This window comes from Danio aesculapii, chromosome 4, assembly GCF_903798145.1.
Source record: "Danio aesculapii chromosome 4, fDanAes4.1, whole genome shotgun sequence".
Classification (NCBI taxonomy): domain Eukaryota; kingdom Metazoa; phylum Chordata; class Actinopteri; order Cypriniformes; family Danionidae; genus Danio; species Danio aesculapii.
Window position 1 is genome coordinate 24,425,759 of NC_079438.1, and position 20,811 is coordinate 24,446,569.

Consider the following 20,811-nt stretch of genomic DNA (forward strand, 5'->3'; position numbering starts at 1 on the left):
ACACTTCAAATAAAGATTCACCCAATCTTGCTTGAATCTCACTGTCACGTTACGAACCTAAAAGGTTCCGCTAAGCTCTGGTAATGGAGATCTTGACTTCAAATACCTCGTGGCTTTCAACTAATGGTCTCTTGTTAGGTGGATGATGATGAAATGCAAACAAGAAAATAGCTGCAGAAAGGTTGTGATTTCAAGTTAATGAGAGTGGCCTTGTCTGGAATTTGAAACTCAAGACCAGTCACACCATACGCGAGAACCATACCCCAGGACCAATGAGACACGAATGTGGATGATTGCACAAAGAAAATGTTTGACCATTACTTGCACACATCTTATTTGACGGAATGCAAACTGGCATCCAGATCCTAAAGTGCCGTTTTCCATGCGTTGGCATCTTGTTGAAGGCATACAAAAGATCCATGACAAATGATTGGCGAAATGGCCCAGTGGCCTAATGGATAAGGCATCAACCTTCGGGGCTTGGAATTGTTGGTTCAAGTCCAATCTGGGTTGTCTTTGAAAGTCTCACCTCAATTTGGGAGCAATGTTTGGTGGATGAAACACGGTAGCTGTGAAAACCTTCTTGAGATGTGTTTGCATGTCATTAACTTCCTGCATTGCCATGCATATTACCTGTTATGACTAAAAGGGAAACGAGATACCTAACGCGAAAGGCCATTTTGAATCCTGCATGGTGCCTACAGAGAAGAGACTGTGTACAAAGCAAAAAAATGGTGCTTACATATAAAGCTGGTGGGTTGTTCAAGATCCATAAACAAATCTAACAACCAAATCATTGCCGCTCCTTTTTTTGTCTGTATAATTGTACATGTTAGACTGATTTAGATCAGAAGTCCACTAAATGTTCATTCACTAAAGTCACAGCAAAAGCTGCTACAATTAACACAGAAACACCATAGATAGCGCAGCACCACTGCTTTTCTATGACAGTCGTAGGGCTCGTCCGGGATTTGAACCCGGGACCTCTCGCACCCGAAGCGAGAATCATACCCCTAGACCAACGAGCCCTGTAGAAGGAACCTGCAGTGCCACAAGAAATTCTGTGGGACCAATCCAATCTACTCTTTGTTCATGTTGTTTTTGTTACGTGTGTCAGCAACTCTCTGGAGGCATATTACAGTTCACAGTAAGTATAAAAACAGTCCAGTGGCCTAATGGATAAGGCACCAGCCTTCGAAGCTGGGGATTGTGGGTTTAAAGTACCAACTGGGTTGTCTTTGATGCAGTTCCTTTTAAGTTGACTGTGCAAGACAATCCAGTGTTACCCTCAAAAGCTAGGTTCATACCCTTAGGTCAAAACGACATGACAATGGAAAACTCCTCAGAGAAGCTGTTTTGTCATTAGGTGTACACACCAGATCGTCTGAATGCAATATGGCATAGGGATCCTAAAGTACTGTTTTTCTGAGTTACAAGAACTTCCTGAGCCATACATCAGATATGACAAAGGCTAGCGTTGACCCAGTGGCCTAATGGATAAGGCATCAGCCTTCGAAGCTGGGGATTGTGGGTTCAAGTCCCATCTGGGTTGTCTTTGTTGGGTTAAATTTAAGTTGTGTGAAACAATTCCGACTGGTCTTCTCAAAACTTAGGCGTGATGATCTGAGGACAATAGTTAGCTTCGAATTCTCAGACTTGCTGCACACTTCAAATAAAGATTCACCCAATCTTGCTTGAATCTCACAACGAATGGTCTCTTGTTAGGTGGATGATGATGAAATGCAAACAAGAAAATAGCTGCAGAAAGGTTGTGATTTCAAGTTAATGAGAATGGCCTTGTCTGGAATTTGAAACTCAAGACCAGTCACACCATACGCGAGAACCATACCCCAGGACCAATGAGACACGAATGTGGATGATTGCACAAAGAAAATGTTTGACCATTAGTTGCACACATCTTATTTGACGGAATGCAAACTGGCATCCAGATCCTAAAGTGCAGTTTTCCATGCGTTGGCATCTTGTTGAAGGCATACAAAAGATCCATGACAAATGATTGGCGAAATGGCCCAGTGGCCTAATGGATAAGGCATCAACCTTCGGGGCTTGGAATTGTTGGTTCAAGTCCAATCTGGGTTGTCTTTGAAAGTCTCACCTCAATTTGGGAGCAATGTTTGGTGGATGAAACACGGTAGCTGTGAAAACCTTCTTGAGATGTGTTTGCATGTCATTAACTTCCTGCATTGCCATGCATATTACCTGTTATGACTAAAAGGGAAACGAGATACCTAACGCGAAAGGCCATTTTGAATCCTGCTTGGTGCCTACAGAGAAGAGACTGTGTACAAAGCAAAAAAATGGTGCTTACATATAAAGCTGGTGGGTTGTTCAAGATCCATAAACAAATCTAACAACCGAATCATTGCCGCTCCTTTTTTTGTCTGTATAATTGTACATGTTAGACTGATTTAGATCAGAAGTCCACTAAATGTTCATTCACTAAAGTCACAGCAAAAGCTGCTACAATTAACACAGAAACACCATAGATAGCGCAGCACCACTGCTTTTCTATGACAGTCGTAGGGCTCGTCCGGGATTTGAACCCGGGACCTCTCGCACCCTAAGCGAGAATCATACCCCTAGACCAACGAGCCCTGTAGAAGGAATCTGCAGTGCCACAAGAAATTCTGTGGGACCAATCCAATCTACTCTTTGTTCATGTTGTTTTTGTTACGTGTGTCAGCAACTCTCTGGAGGCATATTACAGTTCACAGTAAGTATAAAAACAGTCCAGTGGCCTAATGGATAAGGCACCAGCCTTCGAAGCTGGGGATTGTGGGTTTAAAGTACCAACTGGGTTGTCTTTGATGCAGTTCCTTTTAAGTTGACTGTGCAAGACAATCCAGTGTTACCCTCAAAAGCTAGGTTCATACCCTTAGGTCAAAACGACATGACAATGGAAAACTCCTCAGAGAAGCTGTTTTGTCATTAGGTGTACACACCAGATCGTCTGAATGCAATATGGCATAGGGATCCTAAAGTACTGTTTTTCTGAGTTACAAGAACTTCCTGAGCCATACATCAGATATGACAAAGGCTTTCGTTGACCCAGTGGCCTAATGGATAAGGCATCAGCCTTCGAAGCTGGGGATTGTGGGTTCAAGTCCCATCTGGGTTGTCTTTGTTGGGTTAAATTTAAGTTGTGTGAAACAATTCCGACTGGTCTTCTCAAAACTTAGGCGTGATGATCTGAGGACAATAGTTAGCTTCGAATTCTCAGACTTGCTGCACACTTCAAATAAAGATTCACCCAATCTTGCTTGAATCTCACAACGAATGATCTCTTGTTAGGTGGATGATGATGAAATGCAAACAAGAAAATAGCTGCAGAAAGGTTGTGATTTCAAGTTAATGAGAATGGCCTTGTCTGGAATTTGAAACTCAAGACCAGTCACACCATACGCGAGAACCATACCCCAGGACCAATGAGACACGAATGTGGATGATTGCACAAAGAAAATGTTTGACCATTAGTTGCACACATCTTATTTGACGGAATGCAAACTGGCATCCAGATCCTAAAGTGCAGTTTTCCATGCGTTGGCATCTTGTTGAAGGCATACAAAAGATCCATGACAAATGATTGGCGAAATGGCCCAGTGGCCTAATGGATAAGGCATCAACCTTCGGGGCTTGGAATTGTTGGTTCAAGTCCAATCTGGGTTGTCTTTGAAAGTCTCACCTCAATTTGGGAGCAATGTTTGGTGGATGAAACACGGTAGCTGTGAAAACCTTCTTGAGATGTGTTTGCATGTCATTAACTTCCTGCATTGCCATGCATATTACCTGTTATGACTAAAAGGGAAACGAGATACCTAACGCGAAAGGCCATTTTGAATCCTGCATGGTGCCTATAGAGAAGAGACTGTGTACAAAGCAAAAAAATGGTGCTTACATATAAAGCTGGTGGGTTGTTCAAGATCCATAAACAAATCTAACAACCGAATCATTGCCGCTCCTTTTTTTGTCTGTATAATTGTACATGTTAGACTGATTTAGATCAGAAGTCCACTAAATGTTCATTCACTAAAGTCACAGCAAAAGCTGCTACAATTAACACAGAAACACCATAGATAGCGCAGCACCACTGCTTTTCTATGACAGTCGTAGGGCTCGTCCGGGATTTGAACCCGGGACCTCTCGCACCCTAAGCGAGAATCATACCCCTAGACCAACGAGCCCTGTAGAAGGAATCTGCAGTGCCACAAGAAATTCTGTGGGACCAATCCAATCTACTCTTTGTTCATGTTGTTTTTGTTACGTGTGTCAGCAACTCTCTGGAGGCATATTACAGTTCACAGTAAGTATAAAAACAGTCCAGTGGCCTAATGGATAAGGCACCAGCCTTCGAAGCTGGGGATTGTGGGTTTAAAGTACCAACTGGGTTGTCTTTGATGCAGTTCCTTTTAAGTTGACTGTGCAAGACAATCCAGTGTTACCCTCAAAAGCTAGGTTCATACCCTTAGGTCAAAACGACATGACAATGGAAAACTCCTCAGAGAAGCTGTTTTGTCATTAGGTGTACACACCAGATCGTCTGAATGCAATATGGCATAGGGATCCTAAAGTACTGTTTTTCTGAGTTACAAGAACTTCCTGAGCCATACATCAGATATGACAAAGGCTAACTTTGACCCAGTGGCCTAATGGATAAGGCATCAGCCTTCGAAGCTGGGGATTGTGGGTTCAAGTCCCATCTGGGTTGTCTTTGTTGGGTTAAATTTAAGTTGTGTGAAACAATTCCGACTGGTCTTCTCAAAACTTAGGCGTGATGATCTGAGGACAATAGTTAGCTTCGAATTCTCAGACTTGCTGCACACTTCAAATAAAGATTCACCCAATCTTGCTTGAATCTCACTGTCACGTTACGAACCTAAAAGGTTCCGCTAAGCTCTGGTAATGGAGATCTTGACTTCAAATACCTTGTGGCTTTCAACGAATGGTCTCTTGTTAGGTGGATGATGATGAAATGCAAACAAGAAAATAGCTGCAGAAAGGTTGTGATTTCAAGTTAATGAGAGTGGCCTTGTCTGGAATTTGAAACTCAAGACCAGTCACACCATACGCGAGAACCATACCCCAGGACCAATGAGACACGAATGTGGATGATTGTACAAAGAAAATGTTTGACCATTAGTTGCACACATCTTATTTGACGGAATGCAAACTGGCATCCAGATCCTAAAGTGCAGTTTTCCATGCGTTGGCATCTTGTTGAAGGCATACAAAAGATCCATGACAAATGATTGGCGAAATGGCCCAGTGGCCTAATGGATAAGGCATCAACCTTCGGGGCTTGGATTTGTTGGTTCAAGTCCAATCTGGGTTGTCTTTGAAAGTCTCACCTCAATTTGGGAGCAATGTTTGGTGGATGAAACACGGTAGCTGTGAAAACCTTCTTGAGATGTGTTTGCATGTCATTAACTTCCTGCATTGCCATGCATATTACCTGTTATGACTAAAAGGGAAACGAGATACCTAACGCGAAAGGCCATCTTGAATCCTGCATGGTGCCTACAGAGAAGAGACTGTGTACAAAGCAAAAAAATGGTGCTTACATATAAAGCTGGTGGGTTGTTCAAGATCCATAAACAAATCTAACAACCGAATCATTGCCGCTCCTTTTTTTGTCTGTATAATTGTACATGTTAGACTGATTTAGATCAGAAGTCCACTAAATGTTCATTCACTAAAGTCACAGCAAAAGTTGCTACAATTAACATAGAAAGATCATAGTGAGCACAGCTCCGCCTCATTTTTTATGACAGGCGTAGGGCTCGTCCGGGATTTGAACCCGGGATCTCTCGCACCCGAAGCGAGAATCATACCCCTAGACCAACGAGCCCTGTAGAAGCAATCTGCAGTGCCACAAAAAATTCTGTGAGACCGATCCACTCTACTCTTTGTTCATGCTGTTTTTGTTACGTGTGTCAGCAACTCCCTGGAGGCATATTACAGTTCACAGGCAGTAAAAACAGCCCAGTGGCCTAAAGTACCAACTGGGTTGTCTTTGATGCAGTTCCTTTTACATTGACTGTGCAAGACAATCCAGTGTTACCTTTAAAAAGCTAGGTTCAGACTTCCGGCGGTTAACTGAAAGCGCATGGCCGCTTAACTTTTTGTCTCCCGTTCGGTCGGAGTTTAATTCCCCAATTAATACAATTAACACCTAATTCCTAATCGAATCTAATGATGGAAGGGGAGAAAGTCAGAAAGGGCAAAGGAAAACAGTTTGGGAAAGCGGAAAAAGGTAGTAATTTAGAGGATACCGCCAGGGCTGAGAAACAAGGAGAGCGTAATGGCGGACAAGAGGAAAATCCAAAACTGGCAACAGTGGACGAAAGCGTCGCGGTCATCTGCGCAGACATAAAGATGGTGGCCTTGGAGATGAAGTCCGAGCTAAACATCTTCCGAGACGATCTGAAAAGAGAATTAGTGGACTTTCGAAAGGAAATTTACCAGACGCTAAACGAAATCACAACCGACCTGAAAACTACAACTGACAAAGTGAGTGAGGCCGAGACCCGCATCGCCGAGGCCGAGGAGTGGTCCACGGATTTCAGGGAAGCTCTGAGCCAGTCACTACAATCCCAGGAAAGAATGCAGATGAAGTTAACGGACCTGGAAGCACGCTCGAGACGTAATAATGTTCGCATTTACGGGATCTCGGAAGGCGCTGAAAATAACAACATGTACTAATTCATTGATAATCTTATTAAAAAAGAACTGGACCTTGCTGAAATTGAACTCGGGATTCAAAGATGCCACAGAGCGCTCGGACCAAGACCTCCTAACGAGGCGCAGCCAAGATCGGTGATTGTGTACTTTCAAGAATTCAAAGTTAAGGAAATGGTTCTGCACACTGCGTGGAAGAAAAAGGAAATCTTTTACAACAACGGCAGGATCTACTTTGATCATGACTACCCTGCTGAAACCTTGGCGAAAAGGAAGGCATATTCTCAGATCAGGAGGATGCTCAAAGAGAAGGGAATACGATTTCAGACACCACCGCCAGCGGTCACCTATGGAAGCGCAGACGAAGCGACTGAGGACATGAAGAAAAGGGGTTTCCAGTTTGGCCCCGAGACATCTTCAGAAGTTGAGGTTTTGAATAAAGCGCGGACGACCAGCTGGCAGCGCACTAAGAATACAACAAACAGGCAGACCCGTCAGGATTGGATTAAAGAGAGGCTCCGGAATTTTTGCCGATAAAGATAGATTTAAAGGTTTAGGATTTGTTAACTACGAGTGGCAAATGACCGTAAACTACACAATTGGTGAATGAACCAGCTGTTTGTTACGGACATTCTAGTTTATGCCAGGGGACAGCCGCGTACACCCACATCGGGATGGAGTAAGACTGAATCCTTTTTTTTCTTCCCCCTACTCTATTTAGACTGTTATCTCACGTAGGCCGCTGCTGTTATCCTACTTACCTCAAGTCTTCAATTTTGTTACAATTTCAATTCTTGATCAGCAACGGGTAAAATCGCCCTTAGTAAATAATGTAGTTGACCGACAAATACGGGAAAGACTTTTTTGTTTTTGACGTTCGTAAGTGCACGCAGAATACCCATAAGGGCACTTAAGGCTGCACTGAAGAGGGGCTCTGGTGTTTACCTAGACTATTCCCCTACACTAAGAAGTAAGAACTGTTCATTGCTTCGAATGGAGGTCTTTATATGCGTTCTGTTTAGTTCTATTATTTCCAACTGTAAAGTTATAGGTTCTTATTTTATTTTATTTAGTTCATATGTAGTTCAGACTTGGTCACGAATAACATATACCTTACAAAAAGTGTTTTATTACAAGATCACATGCAGTTTCAGGAATATAGGGTGATTACCCTGAATGTAAATGGTTTATACAATCCAATCAAGAGAAGCAAGGTTATTGCAAAGATGAAAAAGGAAAAGTTGCATGTTATATTTATGCAGGAGACGCATCTTAATAATCTAGAACACGAAAAACTAAAACAAAAAGGGTTTAAGAATGTATTTTATTCATCTTATTGGAAGGGAAAACGAAGAGGGGTAGCAATATTAATTAATAACTGTGTGAACTTCCGCCTGCTTGCTGAATTTTCAGACAAAGAGGGTCGATATGTTTTTGTTAAGGGTCTCTTAGATCAAAAAGAAGTTACGTTAATTACCGTGTACATACCCCCTGAGCAAGACAACTCATGCAAAAGAGAAGTTTTTCAATTAATAGCTTCTGAAGCATCAGGAGTTTTGATATGTGGAGGAGACTGGAATGCCCAGATGCAACCTAAGCTTGATTCCTCTAATGCATTAAAGAGGCTAACCTCTAGAGCAAGGGTAACTAAAAAACTGTTGATGGAATTGGGATTGATAGATGTATGGAGGGAGCTCCATCCATTAGATAAACAGTTCACATTCTATTCCGCAAGCCAAATTTCCTACTCAAGAATTGATTACTTCTTTGTTTTTAATTCAGACAGACACCGGCTTATAGACTGCAAGATAGGAACCAGAGATATCTCTGACCACTCACCTGTTTATCTAACTATACATTTAGATAACAAAAAGAACGACTCACTGTGGCGGCTTAATACAAGTATACTGAATGATAGTACATATAAAGAATTTATTCAAAAACAAATAAAGGATTACATCGATAACAACAACAATGGGGAAGTATCACCAAGTATTTTATGGGATGCATCAAAATCAGTGCTTAGGGGTAAACTCATAGCCCTTACATCACATAAGAAAAAGGAAAAATGTAAAAAGATGTTTGACTTGCAGGAGAGCCTTAAAACCTTAGAGAGAGAACATATTGTGAAAAAGAAACCTCATATCTTAAGCCAAATAAAAAGTATTAAGAAGCAAATAAATGAACTATATGAGGAAGAATTAGAGAAAAAGCCAAATTTACTAAGCAAAGATATTATGAAAACGGCCCAAAGGCTTTGAAGTTATTGGCTTGGAGGCTTAGAAAACAGCAGGCAGAGCGGACTATCCTGTAAATTAGAGATCCTAAAACTAATAGAATTAATCACAAACAAGATGATATCCATAACATTTTTAAAACCTATTACAGAAATCTATATAGTGAAGTAAGTACAACTAAACCCACAAAAATAAATATCTTCTTAGAATCATTAGACTTACCCTCCATAGGCACAACACAGAATAAATCCCTAATGGCAGAGATTACAAAAGAGGAAATAGGGAAAGCGATTTCAAGATTAAAAGTAAATAAAACACCTGGCTCAGATGGCTTCCCAGTTGAGTGGTACAAGGCATTCAAAGACCTGTTAATTCCCATGCTTTATGAGTGTTTTAACTACATGCTTAAAGGTGGTGAACCACCAAGAACATGGAGTGAGGCAATCATTTCGATTATTCCTAAAGAGGGTAAAGATAAGAAGGAGTGTAGTTCTTTTAGACCGATTTCTGTATTAAATATGGATTATAAATTATATGCATCAATACTAGCTAAAAGATTGGAAGATATAATACCAGAATTGGTGGACTTAGACCAAACCGCATTTATAAGGGATAGGCAGACACAAGATAATATTAGGCGAGTGCTACACGTTACTGATCATGTCATTAAAAAGAAAACCAGAGCAGCAATTATTAGCTTAGATGATGAAAAGGCGTTTGACTCAGTTCGTTGGGAGTATTTATATTTAGCATTGACCATATTTGGCTTTAATGATGACTTTATTATGTGTATAAGAAATTTATATTTATCACCAAATGCAAAAATTAGGATTAATGGTCATCTTACCAAGAGTTTTGTTTTGGAAAGAGGCTGCCGTCAAGGCTGTCCCCTCAGTCCTACCCTTTTTGCTTTATTTATTGAGCCTTTGGCACAGTTGATAAGAGACAAACAGGGAATTAAAGGAATAACAGTTAGAGGTTTAGAGCAAAAGATCTGTCTGTATGCAGATGATGTTCTTTTGTTTGTTGGAACACCAGAAGTTAGCATTCCTACTCTGATGTCAGTTTTAAATAAATTTGGCACCTACTCTGGTTACAAGCTAAATATCCAAAAAACACAAATTTTAAGCTTTAATTATTTCCCTCAGAAAGATATGCAAAATTAATTTTATTTCAAATGGAATTCAACAAGTATTAAGTACCTGGGTATTAAAATAACTAAAGATTCTACACAATTACTTAATAGTAATTATGGCCCTATAAATAAGAGTATAAAATCTGACAGATAGGTGGTCTCAATTGCCTTTAGAGATGCATAATAGAATAAAGACAATAAAGATTAATATAGTTCCCCGTCTTCTATACCTCTTCCAATCCCTACCAATCGAAATTCCATCAAAACAGTTCAGAGAATGGGACAAGTGGATTTCAAGATTTTTATGGGGGGGGGGGGGGGGGGGGGGGGGCAGGAGACCTAGAATTAAATATAAAACATTGCAACTGTCTAAGGAGAAAGGGGGAAAATCACTGCCTTGCTTGTCTGACTATTACAAAGCAGCCCAGTTACGACCCTTATTAATCTGTTGTAACCCAGAATACACAGCAAAATGGAAAGACCTGGAAACTTCACAAATTGATATCCCACTACAATCATTATTGGGTAGCAAGTTTTTACATAAACACTATTTAAATAGCTTAAATCAGTGGTCCAAAGTTCCCCTTAGAATCTGGTTTAAAGAGTGTAATTCTCCACTACTTGAAAAACAGTCTAGATTGATTAAATGGGTAGCATTTGACCCTGACTTTAAACCAGCTAAAATTGATGGGAGATTTCAAACTTGGTATAGGTTTGGCATCACTACTTTTAGTTTAATTTCCTCAAATGGGGAATTAGATAGCTTTCAGAAAATCTCAGATATGTATGGTCTGGACAAATGTGATTTCTTTAGGTACCTGCAAACCAGGACCTACTTTAATAGAGAGATTAGATGCTTGGAGAGCCACCCCCCTAACTTAATTGACTTAGTTATTGACATCTACAAGAACAAAGACAATAGGAGACTTGTTTCAAAATTGTATTCTGCCATCCAATCCACCAAGGAAGACTCAACAAATGACATCAGACTAAAATGGGAAAGAGAATCCAACCTAGTTATCTCAGAGGAAGATTGGTTGAATATCTGCTCAGTGCAGTCCACCTCTTCCAGCTCTGGTATGTGGAGAGATTTCTGCTGGAGGAATCTTACCAGATACTTTATAACCCCCAAGTTAACATGCATGCAAACACGGGAGAAGGACAGGGGACAGTGCTGGAGGAAATGTGGAGAAGACTTGGCAAACCACTTTCACATATTTTGGAGTTGCCCAGCCATTCAGTCATACTGGCAGGACGTAATGCAAGTAATACAAAATATTTTTGGTGATGATGTGGACTTTTCTTTTACAACAATTTACCTGGGAAATATTGCAGCCAACTTAACGGTAAAAGACAAGTATTTATTAAAAATACTCCTAGCAACCAGTAAGAAAACTGTGACTCGAAAGTGGCTACAACTGGAACCCCCTACAAAATCTGAATGGTTGGATATCATATCTAATGTTCAAAATATGGAGAGGATGACTTTTTCTTTAAAACTACAAAAGGACAAATACCTGCAATATTGGGAGAAATGGATTGTACTTATGCCATTACACAGTGTAATCTGATTTCTATATGTATTTGTTAATGTGACCTGTAAGGAAATGTGCGACCAGTCAACTGTTCATTTAAGTTCCGGTGTTTTATTGTACTACTTATTTTATTTATTATTATGATTTATTTTTATAATTTTTTATCTATTATATGTTTTTTTTCTTGTTTTTTTCTTTAAAAAAAAAAAGAAATAAAAATAAAGTATAGAAAAAATAAAAACGAGTAATCCTTTAAAAGAAAAAAAACACTTCATTATTTAATACATAAAAAGATTTTTCAGATAAGTGCAACACTTTTCCTCTTCACCTGAAAAGTGTGTGATAGTTGAAATAAATAAGAAAAAAAGGAAAATAACCGGGAAAAACAACTCAATGATCAAATTCCACAATTTTCCATGTGATCAGCCGAGAGCAAGAAAGAAGGAATCCACAAATATCCACAATATCCTGGAAAAAAAAACACTGAAATAACGGGCTCTGTATGAGAGCTGCTCTTTGAAGAGAATTAGGCAGCTAGCCTAAATAAAAAAGATTGTGTAAAATGAAAGACGTTATTTATAAAGACAGATTTTTTACAGTGTATGAACATGAATGGCAGCTGTTGTTTTTGATCTAACAACAGCAAAACTACATGCTGAACGCTGTGAGTTTGCGCCAGGATGATGATGATACATTTTAGTTTTTTTTCCTTTTTCAAAACAGTTTAGAACAAAACAAACAAAACAGCAATAAAAAACAAGCAAACAAACAAACAAACAGACATTGTTAAAGGAACATGGAAACAAAAAAGACATACAAGTGTTAAAGGTCACCGAATACAATCTTATTTACATTCATATTTATCGTTGATAAAATGTTGATAAAATGTTGCTATATAAAATTATGTTAAGGGTTACGTGACAAAGATCAACAAGCTCCAAACATATAAAATAAAAGCACCACAATGAAATTAAAACAATACTTTTCTTCTCAACCATTTACCCCAGTATGCAGACATTTTATAGGCTTGTTGTCTCAAGGTAAATGTCAGTACTTCCATTTCATACACCTCTTTAACAATATCATACCATTCGCCTACAGATGGAGGATCTTCCTTGAGCCATTTCTTTGTAATGGCCTTTTTGCTAGTTGTTAGTAGTGTGTTAGGAAGATACACATAATTTTTTGGTATTTCTGCAGAGTAAATTCACAGGTACATAGTTTTAATTGCATTACATTCCAGATTCAATCCCATTATTGCATTCATCTCTTTATTTAAATCTTGCCAATAGGTGTGTATAATATTACAGTGCCAAAATATGTGGAAATGATCTGCCAATACATTTCCACATTTTCTCCAGCATTCACCATTTCTTGATCTCTAGTTTGAAAGTCTTTGATTTTAGGTGTTATAAAGAACCTGATTACATTTTTTCCAAATAAATTCCCTTCATGAATCTGAATTAAATGTGACCATATGTGTTTCCCAAATAGTTAATCATTCCTCATTTGTTATTTTCATATTGGCTTCCCTTTCCCATTTCTGCTTTATATACATTGGTGAGTGTTGGGGAACAATAGTCTGTTACGGAGGGGGAAGAGAGGGAGGAGAGGAAAAAAGAGAAGAAAAGAAGGAAAAAAAGATAAAAAAAGGGGCGGAAGAGGAAAATAATTTTTATTTCATTTTTAATAATTTATTTGTACTATTAATATTTGATTAATGCTACATATTTTATTAGCTTTTTTATTTTAAATATATTTGCTTTTAAGTACATTTCTGCTAAGTATTTTGCTAAGTATAGAGAAACTACAAACTAGTTTCTTTATTGAAACATTATTTTCTGGACTATTTCATTTTGTGCCTATTTAATTTTTTGAATTATACTATGGCAAAACACAACCAACTAAAGAAACAAGCAGAGAAACAGTTAAAATGACCAAATATTTATTTAAAATTAGTCATAGCCAATTATTTACATTTACAATATAATAGCTCAACAGCAGTGCAAACAAGTGCAAAAGAAGAGAAAAAAATTACAATAAATTAAACAAAAATAAATAACAACACAAAATGAAATAAGCAAAGATAATTTCAATTGTAAAATAAATGATATAAACAAATAAATTAGAAATTTACATTTTTTTAATTATAATTTAAAGTAAAAAAAAACTACAAGTAAAATAAAAGACCCGTGAAAATATTTAAATGTCAATAATAAAAATAAACACTTCAGGAAGTTTCCAGGTCTTCTGAAACAGTTTTATTATTTTTCTCCTTTTTTAATTCTTTCCAACCACTGCTCCTTCGGCAATGCCTCTACAGAGGGGCAGTATATAATGCCCTTGTACTGGCTGTATCCAGTCTCCGCTGTTCTAAACTGCCCACATTTCTTACATGTATTATGCTGTACTTTGCGGGTCAGTTTACGAACGGGAGCGACAGCAGTACCAGGGGTGGATGGAATGGCAGGAGGGGCAGAAGGGAGGCCAAACCCAAAAGCCAGCATAGACCCCTGTGAGGCCACTGGCATCAGCATGACCAGTTGAGTCCCTGGTGGTGGAGCAGTAATAAGTTGCCGTTGAGCTTGCTGGATCTGAGCAGGTGGCAAAGCGGGTGGGTCTGACAAAATGGTCCTTTTTCTTTTTAGTTTAGCCTGGCCCACAGTGCTGCTGGGCAAGTGGTACTGGTGAGCCGGGCCTGGCTGAGGTGGTGGAGATGGGGGGCGCACATTGGCAGGCAATAGGGGGTCAGCCGCCACAGACAAGTGGCTTGGAAGTTGCAGCCCCTGCATCACAACTGCAGTGTCCTGCTGTTTAACTTTTTTATTATGCCACTGTACCAGGGTGGTGTGACTCACATCCACCAGTTGAAGGTTAGTCTGCTTCATCACTATAGCATTGGCCAGAATGCTGCGCCTGATTTTTCTGCAGTCTGCCAGGATGAGATCCCATCTCGACACTGTGCCGGTCCCCTTCTTTTTGGGTGTTCTATGTATGGCACAGAGCCTGACAAAAAAAGTCTCAACCAAGCGACAGCAATCTGGCCACTGTGCAAGTGGAGCAGAGGTGGTCAGGGCATGCCCCTTCAAACTCTCCACTCCTGGGGTAAACTCCTGCCTCTTCTTCGGGGACCTAAACCTCCCAGTTGCCAGCTTTGCTTGATGCCTGGCTGCAAACACCACCCTCTGCTTGTCATAGTCCAGCAGGTTCTGCCAAAGAGCAACAATATTGCTCACCTAAGCAGAAAAAGCACATAATACATGCCAAATGAGAAAGCAAAATGTGCAAAAGGTAAGCAAGTATGACAAGTTAAAGAGTGAACAAAGAGTGGGTTTATTCCTTACCTGCTGGTTGGTGAGGACAAGGGAGGGCTGATTCCTCAGGTCCACAAGATAATCTGCCAGGCTGTCCACTCTGTCCATACCTGGTACACCTGAGCCATCCACATTCCTAAAAAAATAAAAATAATAATTATAATACACACACACACACACACACACACACACACACACACACACACACACACACACACACAAACATAGGCACAAAACATAGATTGTTGATGTGTTAGATGCGTAAACAGAGATAGGTTACAAGATATTTACATACACCAGACTCAGATGTTGAAGTGCTTTGCTGCAACATGGAGGCAGCAACCAGGGTGGCAGAGGCATCAGGCTGGGTGGAGGGTTCAGTAGGTTGGGTGGAGTGGGCAACAGGTTGGGAGGAGGCATCAGAAAAGATTATGATTGCAGCAGGTTGGGAGGAGGAAGCATGCTGGATGGAGGAGGCAGGGGGTTGGGTGGAGCGTGCAGCAGCATCCAGGGCAGTGGAGACAGCAGACTGGGTGGAGGCAGAAGCAGGATAGGCAGTGGAGGCAACAGCCAGGGCAGTGGAGACAGCAGACTGGGTGGAGACAGTAGCAGGATAGGCAGTGGAGGCAACAGCCAGGGCAGTGGAGACAGCAGACTGGGTGGAGACAGTAGCAGGATAGGCAGTGGAGGCAGCAGCCAGGCCGGTGAAAACAGCAGAGGAGGTGGCAGTCAAAGTGGTGGAGGCTGGAGGATGGAAGGAGGAGGTCGCAGCCAGGTCGGTGAAGGCTGGAGGGTGGATAGAGGAGGTAGTTGCCAGGGCGGTGGAGGCAAGAGGATGGATAGAGCAGTTAGTTGCCAGGGCGGTGGAGGCAGCAGGGTGGATGGAATAGACAGCAGCTGGGGTCATGGCAATGTGCTCAGAGGTGGGCAGGAAGTGGGAGGAGATGGAGAAGTTTGGGTCATCGGAGAGACTTGGCACAGTTATATCATATACTTCGTCCTTCCCGAAGCCCTCATCTTCTTCCCCACCTTTATCCACATCCTCCAACATTTCCTCTGAGTCTGGGTTCAATGCCATGGGCTGTCCAGTCTGACTCAGGAGGTAGTCAACACCAAGCAGCTCTCCTACAAATGGAGAACAAAAAGACACAGACATATATGACTTATCATATTTAAAGCATTCCATAATATTACTACAAAGACTTTCAATAATATCTAGACTTCTGTATTTGCCACTCACCGCATGGTTGGCTTTGATGATGCAAATAATAAAAAAATAAAAATAAATAACAATGAACACCCCCAAACCAAAAGTATTATGCACATAGTTAAGTGTAGGACATACAGGTGTATTGGGCAGGAGGCCTGAATGTTGGTATAAAAGCCTTCAGGCTGTTGGTGTTGACAGAGTGGGCCATATCCCCGGAGTTTGTGAGAAGAGATGCTGGCTCGCTGGTCACAGCCGCAGTCTCTCGATCCTGGTTCCACCTGTTCAGGCCTTCCAGGAGGTTGAAATTCAGTGCAATGGCACTGGTTCCTAGCAGAAAAAAAGCAAATTATTAAAAAGGCACACTTTTCTACTTTTTAAAAATTATTTAAAAGTTCACACATGTGAGATACCAACCTGGAATGAACCTGTTCAGGTGGCAGTGAAAAGACTCCAGGGATGTGGACCCTCTAGCACACCGATATTTTGTCAGGATGACCCCAGACTGTGCCTACCTCTGTATAGAGTGGCATTCCAGGCACATCCTGGATGCATCTGACATGACGTTTTTGAACACGCCAGATGTGCTCCATGCGCACCTCATCCATTAAGGGCTCACCCATAAGGCCCCTCCCATTTGCTCCCCCAAGTTCCTGCAGCAGCCTCTCAATCAGGCATATGGTGTCTTCCTCGCCACGTGTCCTCCTGCGGCAGTAACGGCTAAGATCCTTTTTGGTGATGCTTCTGTCCACCATGTCATCACTTATAGATGGCACACCCTCCTGCATCAGCTGTTTTTTTTTAGCCTGCCGCAACAGGCTGAGATCTCCTGCATCCCACTCAAAGATACAGGCGGACAGGCATCCCATAAAGGTGGGGTATAGCGGATGGGCATCAGTGGTGCAGCCCACAGCCAGCCACCTCATAAAATGCCATATGTCCAGCCTTATGTGAAGATCTGGCCATTCTCCAAACCTATTCTGCAACTTACGGGTCGCTCCCTCATTTATGCAGCAGCCACAGTCCACATGGCGGTACCGCTCCATGACACCAGCCACCATTCTGTTCAGCCCTGGCCCCTCTTGCACTGTCAGGACACTGGTCAGAATCTGGCCAATCTCATTGCTAATGGAGGTCACCCAGAGTGCTGTCCCACGTCCATGACCAGCCAACTTCTTTGTGATCTGGAATTTATAAATGTAGCAAAGCATTTATGTTCGAATTTTATCACAGCCAACAATAATAATATGGCAATAATATAGAATTTTGAGTGTCAGTGATGCATTACCTGTTTGGTAGAATGAATCTTTAATATAGTCCCAAAGATGGATGTGATGCTGGCCTTAATGTGGTCTAGCCTGGAGAGGATGTCCCTGCCATACACTGAGAGTAGCCAACGACTGGTGGGGATGTCGATGGGCTCTGGAGGCTCCTGGCAGGCCACGGGAAAAAGGCTGGGTCGATCAACAAAGTCAGAACACTCTCCAAGATAGTGTGCCAACCTCTTCAGCCATTTCTCCCCATGATTTTCTCTCAGCTGCTTCACCAGTCGAGCCGGACTGTTGCCCAATGTCCTGTCCCGGAGCAACCTAATGACAAAGATGTCACAGGCATACCTGAAATGCGCATTGTCGCTGTAATTAATTGCAGGTAATTATTGGAGGGTCAGTGGTTTGGGTCTACATAACTACCACATTTTCTACTCTGCTATACTTACTTGCAGGTCAGAATCAGTCTGAACATTTTCTGGTGTGGCAGGTCAAGCTGGTCACGGACAATCTGACTTGTTGACAGATAGTTCAGAGAACACATAGTGCACCTGAGTGTCTCAATCAACATCAGGTAGTATCTGTCAATGTCCAGGACCTTTCGAGCCCTCTTGTGGACACCATAACCTGTCAGATTCTTGCCACAAGTTGGGCAGGAGAACCTCACCTTCCACAGGTGGTAGGGCATCCACACCATTAACCTGCAGGACTATGCTAGAAACATTCTGAAGCTAGTGGTATGTACATCCTATCAAAAACATACTAAAAGGTTTTAAGCAAGCATTAATTACACAGAAAATATTCACCATTGACAAACTTAGAGGGGGCCTTAGGAAAGACCATGGCACTGAAGCCTCAGACTGTGCACCAGTGGTGCCAGGAGCAGTGTTTGAAGCCTCAGACTGTAGGCCAATGACGCCATGAGCTGTGTCTGAAGCCTCAGACTGTGGGCCAGTGGCGCCAGAAGCTGTGTCTGAAGCCTCAGACTGTGGTGGTGCAGTGGGAGACTGGGTGTAAGTGGCAGGCTGCAAAAAAAAAAGAAAAGATTTTAAAAAAGCACTAATAAAAATATATATTTGTTGCATTATCATTAATGCCTTTTTAAATATATCACCTTACTGGTGTGAAATACACAATTGCAGGTCCTGGATCCCCCAAAGAGGGTGGTCTGTCCGCGGGCATGCATGGGACATTTCTCAATCTGAAAAGATAGATTTGAAAGATCTGAGGATTCTTTCTAACCTCTGTGTTTTGCTTCGAATACTTTAATTAATCATATCATTATTTAGAAACATTCTTCATGTAATTTAATCACATATTTATTGTTTTTGACATTGTGTACTTATTTTTCTATTCCATGGTTATTTATTTTCATGATTAGGAGATAAGAGTTTTTAATGTCAAAGCACTGATATTGTTTGCACCATTGCCAACCAATCTGCATACTACATATAATGTCATGAAGTATAAGTAATTTTGCCTTACCTTCTGATAAATGTCATACCACTTCCTCCGTCTTGGAGCTGGTCGATTGCCTGCTCCAGAAGGCCAAACACCAGAGCTGGCAAAGACTCTCAACCTGGCCATCCACTCCATATCACCCATGGCCTTGTGGCTTTTTGGCTTAGTGCTCATCTGAACATAAAATGTAAATAAAACTTAACAAGTGCATTATTTACAATACTGTAGCCTGTTGCCTGAAACAAGCGAAAGAAAGATCACATTTCCCAGGTAATTTCTCTGCTATGGTAAAGGGATAGTACTAAAAACATATTAATTAATAGAAACATGAAATATATAATTAATTGATAATGTTATCAGATGGGTAATTATAACACGATAACACAATAGTAAACATTATAATAAACATTTAGGTTCAAAAGACAGACATTTTTATTATTCACTGTAGAATGACTGTAACACATTAGTTATAAATAACTATAATTCATATAGCTAATTATCATTTAGTAGCAATATCATTTATGGGTACACCATTGTAGTAACAGTTATAAATTATACAAACATAATAAACATTTAGCAACAAAAGGCAGGCAATTACAGCTTTTAATTTATTCTTACAATTCATTTAGCTAATGAACATTTAGCAGAAAAAGCCTATATTTTTGTGTAAACTTTATTTTGTTTTTGGCTAAGAAATACAGGGGGAGGGAGCTGTTGACGCGTCGAGAAACGTTTTGATAAACACATCCAAACAACTGTATATACAGTATATATGCATGTATATATAGATACAGTTATTAATTTAAACACACGATCGAACAAAATCAATGATTTCTGCAACTGTATCAAAAGTCTGCAATGTTAAACAGGGTGCGAGGTCGTGACCTTTGACACCATGCACGTGAATTTAGGGTAACTTTTGTTAAAGTTCTTGTCATAAAATTATAAATCAGCGTCAGGAGGCCAAGACTGACATAACAAAAGACTACAATCGACAAAACAACTTCTATCAGTAGATATAGACGTTGACAAAAATAACTTACCTTGATCGGTTATTTGATGATGTGCTCTCGTCAGAAGACAGCGGAGTTGTCATTCATTTGCACGCGACGCGATTGGCTCTCATCCATTCTCACAATGGAGAGCGAGAGCGGCGATTGGCTACCATCCATTCTCACAATGGAGAGCGAGCGCAACGATTGGACGAGGAGAGAGACCGAGACAGACGATCCTGATCCAGGTAGCGCAACAGAGACTCAGACTAATCAATCCAACTGTGGTAGAAACGCTGAACTTTGTCATGATAGGTATCCAGGTAAATCCAAATAAAAGCTGCCGAAAAGAGAGAGAGAGAAAGGTAACAGAAACATCCAACATGGGGCTCAAACCCACAACCCTGAGATTAAGAGTCTCGTGCTCTACCGACTGAGCTAGCCAGGCTTCTAATACTCTCATTCTAGTCACTGTTTTGATCAATACCTTCCCTACCTGTGTAGAGTTTGATGCTGTTTTTAAGTCAACTGGAATCAGTAACTTGGCCGATACAGGCACTGGACAACAAACTTCTGCTGAATCCTAATGTCCTCTTGTAACGCTAGACAGCACGTGGCCCAGGATCATTGCCCAGTGCACGTGTTAGCAGTTGCAAGGCAGAGAAAAGATTAGTTCGTCCCGGGGTGGGCTCGAACCACCAACATTTCAGTTAACAGCCGATCGCGCTAACTGATTGCACCACAGAGACTCAGACTAACTAATCCAACTGTGGTAGAAACGCTGAACTTTGTCTCTATAGGTATGCTCAATGATACCAAATGAAAGCTGCCGAAAAAGAGAGTAAGGTAACAGAAACACCCAACTTGGGGCTCAAAACCACGAGCCTGAGATTAAGAGTTTTTTATGCGCTACAAACTGAGCTAGCCAGGCTTGTGAGATGCTCATTCAAGAGAAAGTCACTGTTT

General features: G+C 40.9%; 1 protein-coding gene and 7 non-coding genes across 8 annotated transcripts in view; 3 read left to right on the forward strand and 5 right to left on the reverse strand.

The window, feature by feature from the left end:
- The window catches only part of LOC130223487 (gastrula zinc finger protein XlCGF57.1-like), a 150,727-nt gene that overhangs the window by 93,774 nt on the left and 36,142 nt on the right, over positions 1–20,811 (reverse strand). The window lies entirely within an intron of this gene.
- trnap-cgg (transfer RNA proline (anticodon CGG)) lies at positions 957–1,028 on the reverse strand. The gene has a single exon. It is a non-coding gene; the product is annotated as a tRNA-Pro (tRNA).
- Positions 1,480–1,552, forward strand: trnar-ucg (transfer RNA arginine (anticodon UCG)). The gene has a single exon. It is a non-coding gene; the product is annotated as a tRNA-Arg (tRNA).
- Positions 2,544–2,615, reverse strand: trnap-agg (transfer RNA proline (anticodon AGG)). Its single transcript has one exon. It is a non-coding gene; the product is annotated as a tRNA-Pro (tRNA).
- trnar-ucg (transfer RNA arginine (anticodon UCG)) lies at positions 3,067–3,139 on the forward strand. Its single transcript has one exon. It is a non-coding gene; the product is annotated as a tRNA-Arg (tRNA).
- Positions 4,131–4,202, reverse strand: trnap-agg (transfer RNA proline (anticodon AGG)). Its single transcript has one exon. It is a non-coding gene; the product is annotated as a tRNA-Pro (tRNA).
- On the forward strand, positions 4,654–4,726 carry trnar-ucg (transfer RNA arginine (anticodon UCG)). Its single transcript has one exon. It is a non-coding gene; the product is annotated as a tRNA-Arg (tRNA).
- trnap-cgg (transfer RNA proline (anticodon CGG)) lies at positions 5,795–5,866 on the reverse strand. The gene has a single exon. It is a non-coding gene; the product is annotated as a tRNA-Pro (tRNA).